At 42.6% G+C, this 18,651-nt stretch overlaps 1 protein-coding gene across 9 annotated transcripts in view; it reads left to right on the top strand.

Annotated features, from left to right (window-relative positions):
- Positions 1-18,651, top strand: part of PAK4 (p21 (RAC1) activated kinase 4) — an 88,798-nt gene that overhangs the window by 47,533 nt on the left and 22,614 nt on the right. For 3 of the 9 annotated variants that reach the window (XM_029619535.1, XM_029619539.1, XM_029619534.1), the window contains exon 2: positions 15,434-16,045. The exons of the other annotated variants lie outside the window; for them this stretch is intronic. The gene's annotated coding sequence lies outside the window, so the exon portion shown is untranslated. The remainder of the gene's footprint in view (positions 1-15,433; positions 16,046-18,651) is intronic. 9 annotated transcript variants of the gene reach the window in all.

The following is an 18,651-nucleotide window of genomic DNA, read 5'->3' as shown; positions in this document are numbered from 1 at the left end:
ACCTGCAGTGGTGAAGGATGTGTGTTTCAAGCATGGGATATAGGAATTGGAGGCCTTATAATAAAATTTTACGGTACTCTTGAAATTCTGCACAGAAAAGTGTAATTACTTTTTTCTGTATTGCATTTTAATTATTACTTGGACAGAGATCATATTGTGTTATTTTGCTGACATGTTCCTTTCTCTCCATCCATATCATGACTCCTTGCCCTTAATTTCTATACAGTGGAAAATTGCCCTTTTTTTATTTTGAGACTTCCTAAATATTTGAACATTTCTATCCTCTTTCCTTTTTTTCCCCTCAGTGAATGTATTTGGAGTGTCTTAAGCCTCTGTTTTGTAGGCTGCATACTATTTTAGTGACTCTTGTCTGAACTGCTTCCATTTTGTCAAAGTACGCTCGCCCGGAACTGAACCCAATACTCAGAGTGCTTTTTCAATAGTGAGCTATGCAAGGACAGCATTGCCTGCCTCTTTTCTACTAATAAATCTATTACTTATGCACCTGAACAGGCTTTTGGAAATCCACTCATCTCAAGTGAGTAGATTTTCATGGCTGGCAGGACATGTTCTGGAGAAGGCAGCATTGTTCAGTCCCGCCTGGGGGTAGGAGGCTGCAGGGAAGAGGGTGAGGGGTGGGGGGGAGGGGAGAGGGTTGCACATTGGGAGGGAGGGGGAGAAGAATCAAAGGGCCACAGAGTGGGGAAGCATGAGAGGACTGTGTGTGCGGAAGGCTGGGGGGGAGGGGCAGTAGGGTAGATGGTCAGTGCATTTCTTCCCTGGTGAGTAAGCCAAAGAATCTCTCTGCAGCTAAGTTTTCTCTGTTGCTCTATTACAGTCAGGCCGATACAGTACAGTGCGCTCCGTCGGAGCACACTGTTAACCCGCCACTGGACACGCGTTTTCCCGTACCCCTTATTCAGTAAGGGGCCGAAAACGCGCGTCCAACCCGCTGAACCTAATAGCGCCCACAACATGCAAATGCATGTTGATGGCCCTATTACCGGTAGGTATTCCCATGCGATTCAGAAAACAAAATGTGCAGTCAAGCCGCACACTTTGCTTTCAGAAATTAGCGCCTACCCAAAGGTCGGCGCTAATTTCTTCCGGCACCAGGAAAGTGCACAGAAAAGCAGTAAAAACTGCTTTTCTGTGCACTCTCCGACTTAATATCATAGCGATATTAAGTCGGAGGTCCCGAAACTTTCCAAAAGTAAAAAAAAATAAAAAAAAAAATTTGAAGTCGGCCGGCGGCTGTCGGGTCAAAAACCAGACGCTCAATTTTGCCGGCATCCAGTTTCGGAGCCCGTGGCTGTCAGCGGGCTCGAGAACCAACGCTGGCAAAATTGAGCGTCGGCTGTCAAACCCGCTGACAGCGCCTCCTTTTGCCCATTTTTACCGCCGGGCCTCATTTAAATACAGGAGAGCGGGCGTTCACCCGCTCTCCCGCGGACTTTACTGTATTGGCCCGTAAGATTGGCAACCTTGAGGCCATGTGAGATGATTTACTTGGGTCTCTTTCTTGTTTAATAGTTTCTAGTTCTTCATATGTGACTAATGAATTTATTTTGTGTCCCAAATGCATAGTTGTACATTTTGTTTTGCACTGAAGTACAGTTCCCAGACCCTTGGCCATGCTTCCAGGTTTTGCAAGCATTGTTTTCAGGTCTACCCTGTTAGATTTTTGTATCATCTGCATATTTTGCCTCAAGTCTCTCTACAATATTGTTTATTCCATTTGAGATTCAGCATTTCCATAAACATTCTCAAAGCAGATTGCTAATAAGGGTAATGAAAAGAACTGGCCCAGCCATGCTCTGCTGGTCACTTCACCTTTATCGGAATTCTGGTGCTCAGTTTCTCAGCCAATATCTGTGATGGCTGGGATGGGGGTTTTTTGTAGTTTGCCGTTTCTGTGACTTTTGCTAAGAAGTTGATCCAAGTTTTGGCATAAGAACATGCCATACTGGGTCAGACCAAGGGTCCATCAAGCCCAGCATCCTGTTTCCAACAGTGGCCAATCCAGGCCATAAGACTAGCTTTATGGAGTGAAGGAAATTGAGAAAGCCCTCGTGGAATAGTTTGCCTGTTTATTACAAACCCTTTAGCCGTACCTTCTAGTCTTCAAAAAACATTTAAGACATTTGACTCTGAGCCTGAGTTCTTGAGATTATAAACATATACATATAATTCTAGGTCTCGTCCATTAAAATGGTCAACTGACTTGAAGTTCAGTTTCAAGGAAAGGTTTTTCCTTTCTGGGCTGCAAAATATATAACCTGTCTAACCATGAAAGCATGGACAAGCCTGGGGATTGCTGAGGGAGTGGGACGGATTGCAGAGTTGAGATGTGTGAATGGCTAGACTAGATAGGCCATACAAATTATTCCAGTATGTTTGTGCAATTTGGAGATAGTTTGTGATCATATTTGTATTGAATTCACAAGAATTTGTACATAAGTTAGTTTTCATTTAGTGAATACAAAACTGTCTGGAAGGATACTATTACCATATTAAAAAAAGATTGCAGTTATGGCACCTGGGATACAGAAAGATTTATGGGTTTCAGATTTTCTGAAGATTTTTGTTATTTTTTGGCTGCAGCAGCTTCATATTTGTACGTCAGCCATACTAAAATCCACCAGCTATATATCTCCACTTGTAAAGGATGACATTTAAAAGCAAGCAAGGTAAAATATCTATCAGTTTCTTAGTTTTTGTTTGTTGTAGATTTAGCTCGCACCTTTGCATTCAGGCCAATACAGTAAAGTGCGCTCAGCGCGTTTTGGACACGCGTCCACTACCCCTTATACAATAAGGGATTTAGTGCATCCAGAGCCTCCCAAAACTAATAGCACTCATCACATGCAAATGCATGTTGATGAGGCTATTAGTTATTCGCCCGGAATACAGAAAAAAAAAGTGCGCCTGTTTCACATATTTAACGTTCAGAAATTATCACCCGCCTAATGACACTATTTACTAGATTTTACCTAATGACTGTAACACTAACCATCTGCCGACTTAATATTAAGTCGGAAGAACCAAAAGGTTAAAAAAAATAATAATAAAAAAGTGCCGGCGAGTCAGTTAGGAAAACGTTCGTTAGGAAAAGGTTCGTTTTGCTAACCTGTGCACAGGTTAGGAAAACGGGCGCTCATAAAATTGAGCATCTGTTTTCCAAACCCGCTGACAGCCACCTCTCTTGGGCATCCGCTGCTAAGGAGCCGCTAGGGACGCGCTATTGTCCCTAGCGCCTTCTTTTTAGCGCAACCCCTCATTTAAATACAGTATCATGCACCCAGGAGAGGTGGCTGAGTGTGCGTTAGGAAAGTGGACGCTCAACACTGAGCACCTGTTTTCCCACACACTTTATTGTATCAACCTAATTGGTTCAAGGTGAATTATTCAACTACATAAGATATTTTCTTGTCTCTAGAAGGCTTACAGTCTTGAGCTAATTTTCAAAAGGATTTCCGTGCATAAAACTGGGTTTTGGAAAATTGCCACTTTATGTGCATAACTCCTTTGAAATGCAATGAATTTTCCAAAGTTTTTATGCATGTAAATGGACTTGTGAAGACTGTAAAGATATATGCTTCTCCGATGGAGCTCTGATGCAGAAAACTTATATCAAAGTTTCTAGAACTTTGACTAGGCACCCTGAGCATGCCCAGTACATCCACGCGGAGTCCCTCTCTAGTCTCTCTTTTTTCCGTGGAGCTGTAAACCTTGCGGTTTGAGTGAGCTCACGGCTGTTTTTGGCTTTGTGGAAAACTCTTTTTCTCATGTTTTTCACAGTTTTTCTGTGCTATTCTGTTGCCAGTTCCCTCTCAGTAGTGCTTCTTAAGGTTTTCGGCAATTTGGGTAAGTTTCCTTTTGCGGTTGACAACCTGTGGTGCCCGCCTGCCATCGACGCCCCATCGCATCATTTTTGGTTTGTGCCTTTTCTTTCATCCAACATGGCCATGTCCGGCTTTTGGCAATGACCCCGGTGCCTGAGGACCATTTCCATCATGGATCTGCATGAGATATGTGTCCTCTGCCTAGGGGCATCACATAAAATCTGGGGTTGCCACTTATGCGCCCTGATAACCCCAAAGGGACGTTGGTTTCGACTTAAGATGGAACAGCTCTTCAGGACAAAGAAGTCCAAGCCATCAGAGGCATTGAAGGACCAAGGAGTAGCACCGATGGACACTGAGCAATTGACATTGGCAGGACCATCTGTTCCATCAATGCTGTCGGCGGACAGGGGCACCGGAGTCCAACCATTGTTGATCTCTAGGCCGAGGATGTCTGGTTCCTCGTTATCAGCCTCGGCACTGGGGAAGGACCGGGCTGAGCATTGAGGGCAGCAGAAGAAGGATTGGCACCAGTCCACATCATGCATGATGCCAGGTATGTGGTTGCACTAGCTTTTACTGCGATGACCCCTCGGCGAGGAGTGCCAATCCTCCATTGTTGCCAGGGGTAAGCGATGGTCTTCACCGATCCACCTCGAGTCTGAAGAGGACCTAGCCACCCCTCCTTCCTCCCAGTCGGGGTTGGCATCGGCAACATTCAAGGAGGAGCTGGCGCCCAGAGTCCAGTTAGCGCTGGATGGAGCCCTGCAATGCTTCAGTCACGTGGCACTGACAGCACTGGACCCAGTGCCGCCCATCCTTATACCACTTCTGGAGAAGCTCAACGTGCTCATCTGTGCATTACCAGCCCAGCTGGAGTCAGTTCCTGGGACAGCATCTGTGCCCAGCGGGGCACCAAGACTTCCCCTACCGATATGGTGGTCATCGCCAGTTCCTTCTCCGAGGAAGCTCTACCAAGACACAGAAGCCTGCTGCCCCCCCCCCCCCCCCATCCAATTCTACTGTTGCCTGCACCTAGGGACCCTTCCCCTTTGGCTTCAGTGAGGATGAGGAGAACCCTATGATACCTGGGAGGATGACGCACCATCTGAGGATGTCACCCATGTGTAAGGACTAACATCCTGTTGTCCTTGGAGAAAACCTGTTACAGATAAGTAACTCTGCTTACTTTTACACTCATCATTCCTTTTGAAAATGACCTCTTAAGTTTGTGCCTAAGGCAGTGGAAGATGAAGTGACTTGTCCAAGGTCCCAAAGAGCAATTACAGGATTTGAAATATCTTCCATAATTGCAGTCTCGGGTATTTGTAAACTATAAACCTCTGCCTGAACTACTGAACCATAAAACCTTTTGGATATCAAGAAATGTTTTCTTCTAGTATATGTATGAGGGAAGAAGAAAAATGCGTAATCTGCATCTGTTTGATAAAAGATTCTCCAAGGGTCTAAAAGCTTCTTTACGTCATCAGTAATTTACCAGATCAGTATTTGCATCTCACATCAGGAGTGCAATTGGTCATCATTCATATCGTATACTCTTTGTGTACAGGACCTCCTGGGGAAACAAATGATCCCTCTAGCAGACTATTTTCTGAGAGAACCTCAGAAATAGCCCTTGCATGGAATCTATCTGATTTTGAACAGCTACCTAGCTTTTTTGCAACAAGGCTTGCCCTTTGAATCTTGCAGCTTAACATGGAGAGTTTGCCATCAGCCAAATGTAACCTCATGGAAATTTTTGTCATCTAGCTTTCCATCGGTGTCTTCCTGCAAGAGATCCACATTGGAACTGAGGAAACAGGTCAATATTATGTCAAAGGATTCAATCTACTGTGCTCCTTTCCCCATGCCAAACATGGGCATGCTATTTATGTCCAGTCTTTTTTATTAATTATTTACAGTCATTTATAGACCATTCATAAAGAGAATCTCCTGAGCGGGGTACAGTATAGCATAAATTAAAGCAATAAAACACATACTTAGATGATAAGATAAAACAGTCTAACATTGCTGATGAAGCCCCTCTGTTATACATATTTTGCGATGTCATAGAATGTTCTTTTCAACCATATGGGACTGATCTGGGCTAGGGTTCGGTTAGTTCCCTGATGGCCACCCTACCAATACAGTACCTAGTCTTGGATGGTTTCCTGCGCTATGAACACAGGCCATTGTTTATCCATATTTGCTTTTGCCTTCCATTCATCAGCAGCCAAAAGAAGATGCAATGGAATTTCCTCAAAGCAGACTGGACAATGTACTCTGTGATTGTAAACTATAACATTTTAACAGTATCCTTGCAAAATATATCTGTGAAAGAGGCAAACGTCTGTTTTGATGGTAGCATTTATATAGCTGCTTGCACAGATTTCTTCATGGTTATGAACCCATATCCATTCTGTGCCTTGATGCAAAGACTGCAGTAGTCCTAAAGGAATCTCCTTCATCTGGTGACCATGAAGTATTGGATCAAGTCTCTTAACACTACACACAATGCTATAAGGGAAGAATCCACAACAGAGTTAAACATCACATGATTGAATCTGAAATCCTAGAACCTTTATCTGCTGCTTTAGACCAGCACAAAAACCACGTATACCAAATTGTTCCTTGGTCACTCCAACCTAAATTGTCTGTAACATTCTATATGTAATTAAAACACCAATGGAAAATAATATAAAACCCCCCCTCCCATATATCATGAACTGAAGCAATATTGGAAGCAACACATGGAACACAACAGCCCTGATCCCTTTGAAATTAGTAAATTGTAAAAAGTCCTAAGCAGCTTGAAATATGGCAGAGTTGCTGGTAATTGCTGGGCAGACTGGATGGACCATTTGGGTGGTTATCTGCTGTTATATACTATTTCCTATGAAAACATCCTACCAGAATTCTTGAAACAGTTTGGACCTTGTGCTCGCCTATGACTGACTCCATTCTATACAGGAATTATTAGCTCAAGCTCATTCCCAAAGACATAGAATATACCAAAAGTTATTCCTTTCCAAGATGTGATAAAGACCTTATGCTGGCAGCTAGCTGTTGTCCAGTTGCACTACTCTGTGTGCTATAAAATCCATGAGCACTTCATTCTACCACGGATATCCTCAGAAGTAGAGATGATGCAAAGCAAGCTGGATTTTGCAAGGGCCACAGTGCATTTAATCAAGTTTTGGCACATGCATCCTATATTGAAAATGATTTTCAAAAGAACCTGAAGACACATTTAGTGTTACTGGATCTTAAAGTAGCCTATGATAAGAGTATGGCCAACTGGCCTGCTTCCAAAGTTGTCAAGAGTACTTCCAGGTTGAGTTGTTAGTTATATAAACACTTTTCTCTCTAATGGATGATTGTGTTCACCTTGGTATGGGATAAGTGCATGGAAGAGATAGCATAGTGGACTTCTGCAAAGCTATATGCTGGCCCCAATCCTGTTCAGTGCATATAGAAATGGTCTGACAACAACTACATCTCACGAGTTTTATTTTTATGCATGTTATGTTGCAACCTGCCTAGGATTAAAGGTAGCTTGAGCTAGAAATGTGTTAAATAAATCTGTTCTGATGACACTTACTATGCCACTCATCCTTCTTTTCACTCTTTTTGGACTATTCCCTGAATGAAGATATGACATAACTGGCTGAACTACATGGCTCATGCTTTTCACCACCAAAACTGTATTCAGTGTTTTCCATCTCCACAACAGTGTCCAAAATTCCTTAATATCTACGTGGATGACTAGAGACTAAAGCATGATCCCTGCTCAAAATACCCGGGACTGTGTTTTAGAGAGAATCCTGACCACCTGGGAACACCTAAAGGGAGCAGCAGCAAAGGTCAAATCTTGAAATATTCTGATAGCTATAATACTTTGGACCTCTACTCCTTGCCCTGTCTCACTAAGCAGCAAAATATTGTGCATCTGTTTGGTATACACATTTTGTTGACGCCAAACTAAACACAACCATGCATATCATAACTGGAGCTCTCCATTTAACTCCCCTCCCTTGTTTCCTGCTCTTGCAAATATTATTCCCCCATACATCCATTTGTTGATGATAACCCACTACACAATGATGTTTATATCACCCAAGACCTGCCTTTCTTCACACAACCTTTCATAGATCAGTGTCCTTGACCAGGATATGTCTGCAGATACCTTTTGAATTTGGGATATTCTCCACTTTATGTTCAAAAGGGTAAAATAGCACCCATAGTGTACATGGAATGTACAACTGAGTGTTTGGTTAGCAGTTGTGACAGAATTAATCTTCACAAAAGAATTCCACAACCTTTTGAATGCAAAAGTGAAGATCAATGAGCAGGTTAGCTGAAGAGGCTTTTTAGTTTAGTCTAATCCAGTGTTTCCGAGCCCTGTCCTGGAGGTAGTCTTAACCAAGTTGGGTTTTCAGGATATTCATAATGAATATGCATGAGATTTGCATACATTGGACATTTTGGTGTATATAAATCTATCTCATGAATATTCATTGTGATAATCCTGAATAGTCATACCTCCAGGAGATGGTTGGGAAACACTTGTCTTGCCTGTAACTTGTCTCTGCACATTTAAGGGAACTACCACTGCAACCACGTTTCTGATCTAGCACCCATCCTAATTGTGTTTCATGCATAGAGACTTTCTTGAATGATATTAGTGGCTGGAGCAGCAGGATAGCTGTCCCTTAACTGCATGTGGATAGGGCTGGATTTAAGATTATGGTGCCCTTAGGCAGAGGATCGGACATGGGACATTTTTTCCCAGGAAATCTGAGAGCAGCAGGGGGACTGTCAGTTTTTGAGCACCTTCAGAATTTTGCACTTGCCTAATTCCAGCCCTGCATGTGGAATTCATTGCTGTTCTCTAGTAAAGAGGAGGGCGGTGGATGGTATATGGTGATTTAGCGCATTTAATGTACCATAACTGAATTCATCCCCTAGTGAGAGTAGGGAGTTGGATTTAGTTGGTTATTAGTTTATGAACTGTATTGAATGTTTTACATTTGCAGTAAAATTTTATTGAGTTGTATTTGATGCTGTATATTATTTATCTGTTTGTAAGTGTTTTGAATGTTCCCTTTGTGTTCAGTAAGGCGGGATATAAGCCCCAATGGAAACAGAAATAAACAAGTTCCTTGTGTTAAATCCCACTCATTGATTTGCTGGCTTTGAATCAACATGAGAATGGGCCCAGCTAAACAGGTTCTTCCTTTTTCTGTGCATTGACTTTATTTAGATTAGTGAGAATCCAAATTGTCTTTCCTTCCCATAGTACAGGAGTCTGTTTGACTTTTTTATTTTTTCACAGTTTCCAATAATTGAGACTGTGAAGAGATGAATCACCATTGGCCTTAGGCATTTCTGCTGGTGGTATGGAAAGGCGCACGCTGCACTCTTTCTTTCAAAATCTTTCCGAAACTGCAGCATTTGCAGAAATGTTGCCATAAATTTGATTGGCTCATTATCTTCTCTTCCTTCTAGACTTCCCCAAATTCTCCCATTGTTTCTCTTCAAAGCCTTTTCTTCAGTTCAGCAGTGGTTTTGGCCTTGTCCTTCTGCAGTCCCACAGCATCTTTCAACAAGGAAGTTCTTTAACTGCAGTCCATCCACTCACTTTTGAAACCGAGAACTACGCTGTAAAGGAAGCCACCTCCATGCTAATTTGTTTCCTTGCAGCAGGATTCTCTCTGTCCTTGGCAACTTTAGAGGTTGCAGCTCCTTCATTACCATGGCCAGGCAGATTTCAGTTTCCTTGCCAGCAGCTATTTCCTGTGGCGATAGAAGGTCCTGTTTAAGTCTTTTGACACTGGGGGATGCTGCAAATGCCGCTGCTATTTTACCTGATCTACCATTGGCCACAGCAGTTTTTATTAACTTATTTACAGTAATTTACATTCCACCCAGTTACCAGCCCACCTGTTCCAGATAGATTATATTATGCAGAAACAAACACATTAAAATAAAAGGTTTTTAGGTTTCCCTATCTCCAAATCATTCCTGCTGCAAAATAGACGAGAGAGATCTGCTCTCTGAGGAAGAAGCCAGAAACTACTTGTGCCTCCTCTCCTTTCTTCTTCCTGGGTTGGATGGGTCGGTGTGTTTAAGATGATCATTCCCTTTCCTGCCTTGTCTTTACTCTTCATATACGTCTTGCCTGGTTCCAGATAGTTTTTTGCTCATTTAAGTAGGGTGGCGTGTATAGGGAGGTGTAAGCATGGTTAGACTTTGATTTAGGCCAGAACTGAACGAGTGGATTAGCTCTTTCTCCCATTAAAAAAAAAATAAATTATCGTGTCACTTGGTGGTGGTGGTTGAGCTTTCATCATCGTATGAGTAGAAAAGGAAAATGCCGTAGCTGTTGCTAACGGAGCTGGGACATGAGGTGACCTCCCAGGGTGATCTGTGCTGGAAAAAGTACACACATGGCATATAAGCACAATCAAAACAAGCTTACGTTCTGTTTGCGTCTTCTGGTCCTATAAACTCCGGCAGTAAAGGCACAATAGGGCAGGGAGTGGAGGAGGAGGCAGGGCCAGCGAATGGCTTCACCTGCATCTCCCTGTAGGTCTTGGTGTATTTCTGGAGGTGGCTTATTATCCATTGCTGTTTGAGCTCATTAGTAGCAAGCGAGGCAGCTGAGCTGCTTCTGCACTCAGAAGTAAGAGAAACCAAGTGGGCTGGCAGCAGAGGCGCTTGGTGGAAAACGCTACATTGGCCTCTCTTAAGTCTGGGCTTTTTCAGTAATTTACCTCTCCCTGCGGGGAAGAGTTGCACGCCAGAGAGATTCCCTTTCTGGGGGCCCTGCTGTTTGTTTCAGCATTCCTTTATAAAGTGGTACTTAATGGGTGACTAATTAAGGCCGGCAGAAAGATAAAGGGAATGTGACCTGGGTTAGGATAGCAGAGGCTGGAATGCAGGGGGGGGGGGGGGTGTTTCTGGCTGGAGTGAAACAGGAGAAGGAGCAGGCCCCCAATAACACTTTCTCACCATTAAGTATCCTGGCAGTGATTTCTGGGCAAAAGCAAGCAATAAAGGTCAACAGACAAGTTGTAGGTGACCCTTTTTATTGGACTACTAAGGTAATACGTGCTTGATTAGCTTTGGAGAGCTTTGCTGCCTTCATCAGTGTAAAAAGGAAAAAGAGCAAAAACCAGTGGAGTGTAAGGGAAGAGTCACTGCCTCTCTCCCATCCTGTCCTTGTGAGGGGGACTGGACAGAAGAAGATTCTGGTTATGGAGGAAACCTGGGAGCCTGAGGAAAGCTGCCCAGCCCAAAGGAAGGTGGAGAAAAAAGTATAATAAGGCATTAACAGCTGTTGGAGGAACTCTTCCTAACCTCCAGGCAACTTCCCATGTAATGGCTACTGGACACCCCCCTTTTTTAAAAATCCGATGTCACTTTACATGTCTAAGTTGCGAATTACTGTGAGAGAATGCAAGCTATGGACATGCAGTTTGTTTTACAGTCTTGTGCCGCTGATCTGCTCTTTTAAGTTTCTCTTCAGACTGAATAAACTGGAGTATCACACTCTGCCTCCTTTTGGCTAGGATCCAAGTGCAGGGTCTGAGCTATGAGCTTTCTCAGCTTTTTGTCTGAAATTTGAGAACCTGTATAATTCGGGGGCTAATGCCCTGCCCCGTGATTCTGCTGGGGGCATGATGATGTAACACCAGAGAATTAAACCTGCCCAAAAAAAAAAAAAAAGGAAAGCTATCTTACGTCAAAGTCTGTGCCAAATCAAAAAAGACCCAGGTAACTACTGGCAGCGCTTCATTTATTTTCTCATAATGAACCAAATTAAAGCAAAAAATCCTGAAAAGTCTCCTAAATCTGCAAACAGAAACTTAAAAAAATCCACTCTGTATCCTCTTCCTGTCTGACTTTGTAAGGAAACATTGTTTGGTTTTTGAAATGCCAAACACTACTGAAGAAAGATGTTAGGTTATCTCTCTCCAACACTTGGGCAGTGAGATAACTGCTTTTTAGTTAATCCTGAGAGTGCAGCTTCTGTCCAGCTCCCTCGTCCTGCAGTTTAGGTGCATTTAGAGAGATCTGTTTTTGAGAGGAATGTGGGTGTGTTCTTTATATGGTTTAGGAACATCTGTAATTGTATAACTTCGCAGAAACATTAGGAAGCAGTGTACTTGTACCTTCACTATCTGCCTACCCTGAGATACCAACTGTGAAAATGACAGGGTGTTTGGAACATAAAACATGCCACTAGGACATGGGGTAAAATTATTGCTAGTCCAATTTATTTTATTTAGAAAAAGTAGCAACAAATTAACTGGGAGAAATATCTCAACAGAGAGAAAATTATAGGACTTCAATAAGTGATGCCCCCAGTTCTAAAGACAGAAGAAGGTCCTGCCACAACATTAGACTGACTGCCTGGTTTTCAGCCTGCTGAGATTGTGTCCAGAGAAAAGCATTTAAAAATCGCCAAGTTGAAACACCACTTAAAAGGGATTCTTGCCAGTTGGCTCACGGTTTCTGAAATGGCCAGAACATTTGCGTTTCTATAAATTGGCTGCAGTTGAGAAAGCAAGTGACTAAACTGGTTTTTCCACTGTCATTTAATGGAGGTGTGAGTGAGTGTTGGCACCGAGCATGTTTGCTACCATGTCAGAGCTTTGGTGTAAAATGGCTGTCCTGGTGACCCATTAGGAGGAATGTAAAGTACAAGCCTAGACACCAGTGGTCTGCACACCTTTCTCACGTGCCCCTCGAAAATCACTGTTCTGTGCCAAATACTTTGGTAGTGATTTCGCATCTGCATCTTGGCAATTTACCCTCTCCTGCCTTGATATGCCAGTACTGAGACTCTAACATGCAGCTCTGCCAGTGCACCACCTCCTTGAAAGGCAGCTTCTCCTCCTTTTAGGGTGCTCATGAAATATGATTGATTAGATTACTCAATGAAATGGTATTCTTGCCTTGAACAAAGGACCAACTACTGAAAAGAGAATTTTTTTTTTCACTCATGGATCTGGCCACCTTCCTCTGCCTTTGCCTTTGGAGACTAAGATCCTGATGCACTAAAAGGTTTTTTCCATTTGAGGGTAAATTTTCTATTGGTCATTTAACTTTAAATGTGTGCACGTCCTTTATCAATCTGCACACAACCAGCCAGCTTTCAAAAACAAGGCTCTCCCGTCCATCGTCTCTGAATATCAGCATGGTATGCAGCTAAAATACATGTCTGCATGGGGATTATTGAAAAATAAATGTATGCGCATGGTTTAAATGTCTCCTCCAGCCTCCCCCCCCCCCCCTGTATTCCTACCAGAGTACCTCTCTGCTACGTTGCTAAAAGTACACACATACTTTTTAGATAACTGAAAATTCACTTTTGCAGATTTAGATGCGTGGATCGCGACTAATCCTTTAAAAAAAAAAAAAATGCTCCTTTTAGTACATCTGGTTTTGCGAGAACTGTTGTAGCTCATTTTATAAATTGCACCATCTACATAAATAGAGGAGCTGAGGTTCCGTAGCATCAGTTAGCATTTCTCGGGGAAGAATGCGAGCCGATACCAGGGTGTCCCAGCTTCTGAGGCCATTAATCTTGTGCTATTTTGGCAGCAATTGCATGAAGCTGCTGCATATTTCAGATGAACTCTGTCATCTGTTCCTGGCAGCTGAGGAGCCTGTGTATAGTGCTGAATGAGTTGCGAGTGAAGATAAAGATTTCGGATGTCTGTTCTGAGCATGTGCTTTAAGGATCTAAAGCTTTTAGCTTCTTTCTTTAGGCTGTCTCATCTATAACTGCTAAAGAAAAGACGTCAGGAATTCTATCCCTTCAGTATTATGTCTTAATAAATTGCCACTGTCTCTTCTTTCCAAGTTTCTGCTTGTGCTTCATAGCATATGGGCTGGTGGGGATAGGTGATGGGCCAGGGGTTATGAAATGATCGATCTGTTATTGGTGACATAATTATTACACAGTTGTTGAGTTCATAAATGCAATGTTGACCAAATATGGAATTGACTGAGATGTCCTATGTGCTTAACATAAGATGAAAATTTTATAAAAAAAACTTCAACCCAGGGCTGGCTAGGGTAATCAGCTACCTGGTTTTGTAGCTAGTTGTACAGTGTCCGGTTACAAAAGTGAGCAAGACCAAGGGCCAATCCATTGAAGGTGTGCATATGAAGAGAGCAAGAGACCTAGTAGCTGCCAGCAGAGCCCATCCCGCTGGCAGCTGAAGACATAAAGAGAAGGCCATTGGCCACCAGCGGAACCCATCCTGCTGGTGGCTGAAGACCAGAGAGGCCCAACAGCTGATAGTGGATCCACTGCTGGCAGGGGAGAGAGGCAGGCCTCAGCATGAGTCAGAGTCAGTATGTGTAGTATAAGTGAGAGAGGGGATGGGTGGTGGAGGTTTAAGTGAGAGGCAGGGCATGTGTTTGTGTGTGTGTGGGAGAGAGGCAGGCCTCAGCATGAGTCAGAGTCAGTATGTGTAGTATAAGTGAGAGAGGGGATGGGTGGTGGAGGTTTAAGTGAGAGGCAGGGCATGTGTGTGTGTGTGTGTCAGTGAGAGCATATGTGAGCATGTGTCAGAGCCTATGTGAGTGTTTGTGTGTTTGTCAGTGAGAGCATGTATGAGTGACTGCATGTGTGTTTCAAGTGCATGTGTGTGTGTGTATGTGTGTATATGGGAGAGGAGAAATTTTACGCAGTCCTGTCTCCGAATACTCTCAAAAGTTCATATCTCTTCTTCAATCAGCGTCTCTGCAAAAAATGGCACTGATTGTCCTCCATATGAAACTAAAGAATGTCTGATTAGCTGAACTATTTCTGGACAGTATCGCATTGTATTTTTATTTATTTATTTTTACTAGTGTTAATTTCATATTTATATTTTTGGTTTTTTGAGATTGTTTTTAATGTTTGTTTACAGTGCTCCACATCAAGTTTACTTAGGGAATAGCCACTGCTATTAATTGCATCAGTAGCATGAGATCTTCTTGGTGTTTCGGTAATTGCCAGGTTCTTGTGGCCTGGTTTGGCCTCTGTTGAAAACAGGATGCTGGGCTTGATGGACCCTTGGTCTGACCCAGCATGGCAATTTCTTATGTTCTTATGTTCTCCTTCATATCCTCCCCTCACCAATAATCCATGACAATTGCAGGGTGACTGGAAATCAGATGTTTCCAGGTATGGCGAGAGGACAATTTTTTGATCCTTAGTTCTTATTATTAGGTGTCACTTAATGAGTATGGTCTCTTTATTTTGAATTTGGTGCGGTTCTGTCTGCATTCTGCATGGGTTGCCAAAGTGAGGTATTAGGCTAGTATTTAGTTTCTGTGTAGGTATCTAAGGCAATCTAGTTTTATTCTGTTTTTCTAATAGGAGATGTATTGAGGTTTTAGGGCATGGTGTAATATTTGTAGTGTTGCTTTTTTCACAGTAGGATTGTTATTGTTTGAGTGCTGGCAGGTAGTGCTGTTTTGATGTGGGAGGGTCCTTCTCTACATGCTCCTACCAAAGAAAGTTTATCAGCACTGCAATGTTGTGAGTATCTCTATGCTCCAGCTCTTCCTGTTCCACCCTTCAGGTTCACGGCCTATCCCGCGCTGCGGAACACTACCGGACCTTTGCTACATCTGGGTGAGACCATCTACTACAGAGACTGTCTGAGCTTACTGCGATACCACTGGACTACAGTACTACCTATTCCTTGGGCAAGATTCAACCTTAGCTACAGCAGTATAATAAAGGTTTCTTTCCTCAGTGTCTGCTATTGTGGCTCCCCAAGGAGCCCCTCCCCATGGGAGGAGTCATCGCCACCTCGACCAAGAGTCCACAAATATGCCACAAACCCAACACCTGGATCCTCTGTTTGACTCTGAGCGGTTGCTGGGCAAAAGTTTGCTAAGAACCACCCTTGAGCATGAAGCATCTTTGTGTCTAGAGCAGAGTTGTACAGCTCCATTTCCAAGTTTCTTGGAGAGCAGTAACAGAGACTTTCTGTACCTCGTTGTTTGCAAGTGACATCAAACAGGCTGCCATCATGGCATCAGCAGATGGAAGAATCCTTTGCTGCGGGCAATGTTTGGAACTCGGTGGAACCAGGAATAACGTTGGACAAGCCATCAGGAAGTCCTCAAATTGCTATTGAGCCTTTGATGGATTGATTCAACCTTTGAGGAAGGTTCAACAAACTGAGGTACTGAGTTTTAAAGTGATTAAAACCCCCCTATTATTACTTTTGATGCTATCTGGAAAGCTGTATCTAAATAACCTTCACAGTTGAATGTATTTGTGAGACAGCAGCAGGGTGTTTTTGCCCTATTACAGGGAATGCAAGAGCATTTTTCTACTCTTTCTCAGAAAGCTGAGTGTTTGGATTCTAAAATGATTGCTTTGCATGACACGATTGGGACAATTTCCAAAGAATAAAATTGAAAATTTAGAAAGTGTCATTTGACAATGTATTAAATAGTACATTTTCCAAAGAAGCAACTGATCTCCCCCATTGAGATGTTGAGGAAATATTTTCTAGAAGTTTTGAAGATTCTGGAACATTTAAAGCTTATTTGCCATCTAATTTAAAATCTTTACAAGGGGACGGATTGCGCCAGTCACTAATTGATATATCAAATTTGACTTCTATTCTGGAAAAGTCGGGAAGAGATGGAGTTGTACCATCTACTCTTTGTTTTTTTACTTTGTCCATGGATTCTGACAGAGATTATATAATGGAAATTTATTTTATGCTGCATGTAACGGAGAAGTTTCCTTTCTTGGTTTAAAAGTTTCAGTATTCCCAGATGTTGCTAAGACAATGCAGGCAAAGCGGAAGAGATGCAAAATGTTGAAACCTGGGATTATTAGATTGGGAGCTTTATTTTGGCTTTGCTTTCCTTTTATTTATTATTTATTTAAAAGCTTTTGTATACCGACATTCGTTAAGAAAAACATCACATTGGTTTCCATTCAATGTGAACATAGCCAACAGGGCTTTACAGTGTAACTAAAAATAGAACTAGGGGGGCGGGGGCAGGGTAGCCAGGGTCTTTTGCTATACAAACAGTAACGTGAAATACACTTAAGTATGTATGTACAAATTATATACAATAAGGGATGGGGGGGGGCATGTGGTTAAATTTAGAGGGATGAGGTATGTGTGTTTTTTGGACCCTTGTCAGTGGGTAGCCTTCCTCAATGAGAGGTAACTGTTTCCACGCATCCGGATCCTGAACCTTCATTTTCCCCCAGCTTTAGATGACGTTACTTAGGTAACGGATGGTTTAATTCCACATAAAACTGTATTCTTTATTGTTTTTGTTTTTAGATTGTGGTTGGGCTCTCCTAAATCTTGGCAGTGGGTTAAGACATGAGAGAGAATTTTATTTATTTTTATGTGGGTGTGTGCTAATTGCTTTATTGATATTTATCTCTGCTTGTTCTGAACAAGTGTTTTGCTTGAAATTCAATAAATTAAAAAGAAAAGTGATGAGTTGGTTTTTTTTTGTTATAGCAGCATTTATCGTCAATCTAACTACTAACTGCTTAGTTCTGCAGCACTACTAGACATAGTACTGTACAAATGCACAAGAGAGGGTCCCCTCGCCATAGAACTTAGTCTAGACATGACTAAAATGCACACCAAATGTACTGTGTGCTACCACCCGGGTATTTAATGCTTGCAGACATGGAGATGGCCACCCTCCCTGTTTCTTTTTCAGTACTTTTTAAGCTGGAATCTTTGTAGGCTGATACCTTTTTATTTGACTGGCACGAAGGGCCTGATTCACCAAGCCCTTTCCCCAAATGTGTGCCTAGATAAGGCTCTGAGCCCCCATAGATCCCTTTTTAGATGCGCTTTAACTGTTGTTGTCTCGAAAAGCGAAGCATTGGAAAATTACCAACAATATCTGCGAGTCCTTAAGGAGAGGGTAATGCTGTGTTTATTTTCTGCTGCGCAGTCTGGGGAAAGGTTTCCTGTAAGGCTCCTTTTAGAAAGTGAGTGTGCTGCTGGTGTCCTATCGGTTTCCTTAAGCCACTATTTAGCCCAGGCGATAATAAAGAAGAGCAGAGCTCTGCGGCTCCTTGGCGGGGAGGAGCGTGACGTCTGCTTACTCTGAGCTCTTATTACCGGGAGCCTTCCTTTTTTTTTTTTTTTTTTTTCTTTCTGCCCACACGGATGCTGCAGGAGCACAATCATCCAAGTGGAAGACGAGAAATGTGCAGGACGACGTTTTAATGCTATTGCCACATCCCAGTAAAGGAAGAGGGTGGTGAAATTTTTCTTTAAATTGGGAAACAGGTAAAGGAGGCTCCCGCTCAGTGCAGTTGCAGCATCTGTTGGGCAGAGATGGGCTCTGGTGGACTGAAACTGCTGTTTGCTTTCTCTCTGGTGTGGAAGTACATGCTGGGCTTAAGCTGTGTGTGTGCTGGTTTCCTTTCATTGGCTTGCCTGTCAGTTGTTGATATCTAGGAATAGAACAAGAATAAAGGCAAGAGCTGCCATATATAATAAAATAATATATATATAATTTTTTTTTTTTTTTTGAACTGGTCAGTGGTAACTTATAGTGCCTGAATTCTAATAACACTGTGAGCTGCTTTAAGCATCTTTTGGAAAGGCAGGCCAAACATTTTATAAAATTAAAATTAACCCTTTGCTGATAGAGGCGGTGTTCTTCTCTGGATGCCTTTTCTCTATAGTTCGTGTGGAGTCAGTCACCTTTCCATGTAGCCTCTCACACTTGCTCATGGTTAAAGTGCTTCTTGACTGACCACAGGATGTTTGTGGCATGCATGATGTGA

Source organism: Rhinatrema bivittatum, chromosome 11 (assembly GCF_901001135.1).
Source record: "Rhinatrema bivittatum chromosome 11, aRhiBiv1.1, whole genome shotgun sequence".
NCBI classification, from domain to species: Eukaryota; Metazoa; Chordata; class Amphibia; order Gymnophiona; family Rhinatrematidae; genus Rhinatrema; species Rhinatrema bivittatum.
Note: the sequence above shows the minus strand (reverse complement) of the source record. Positions and strands in the feature narration are given on the sequence as shown.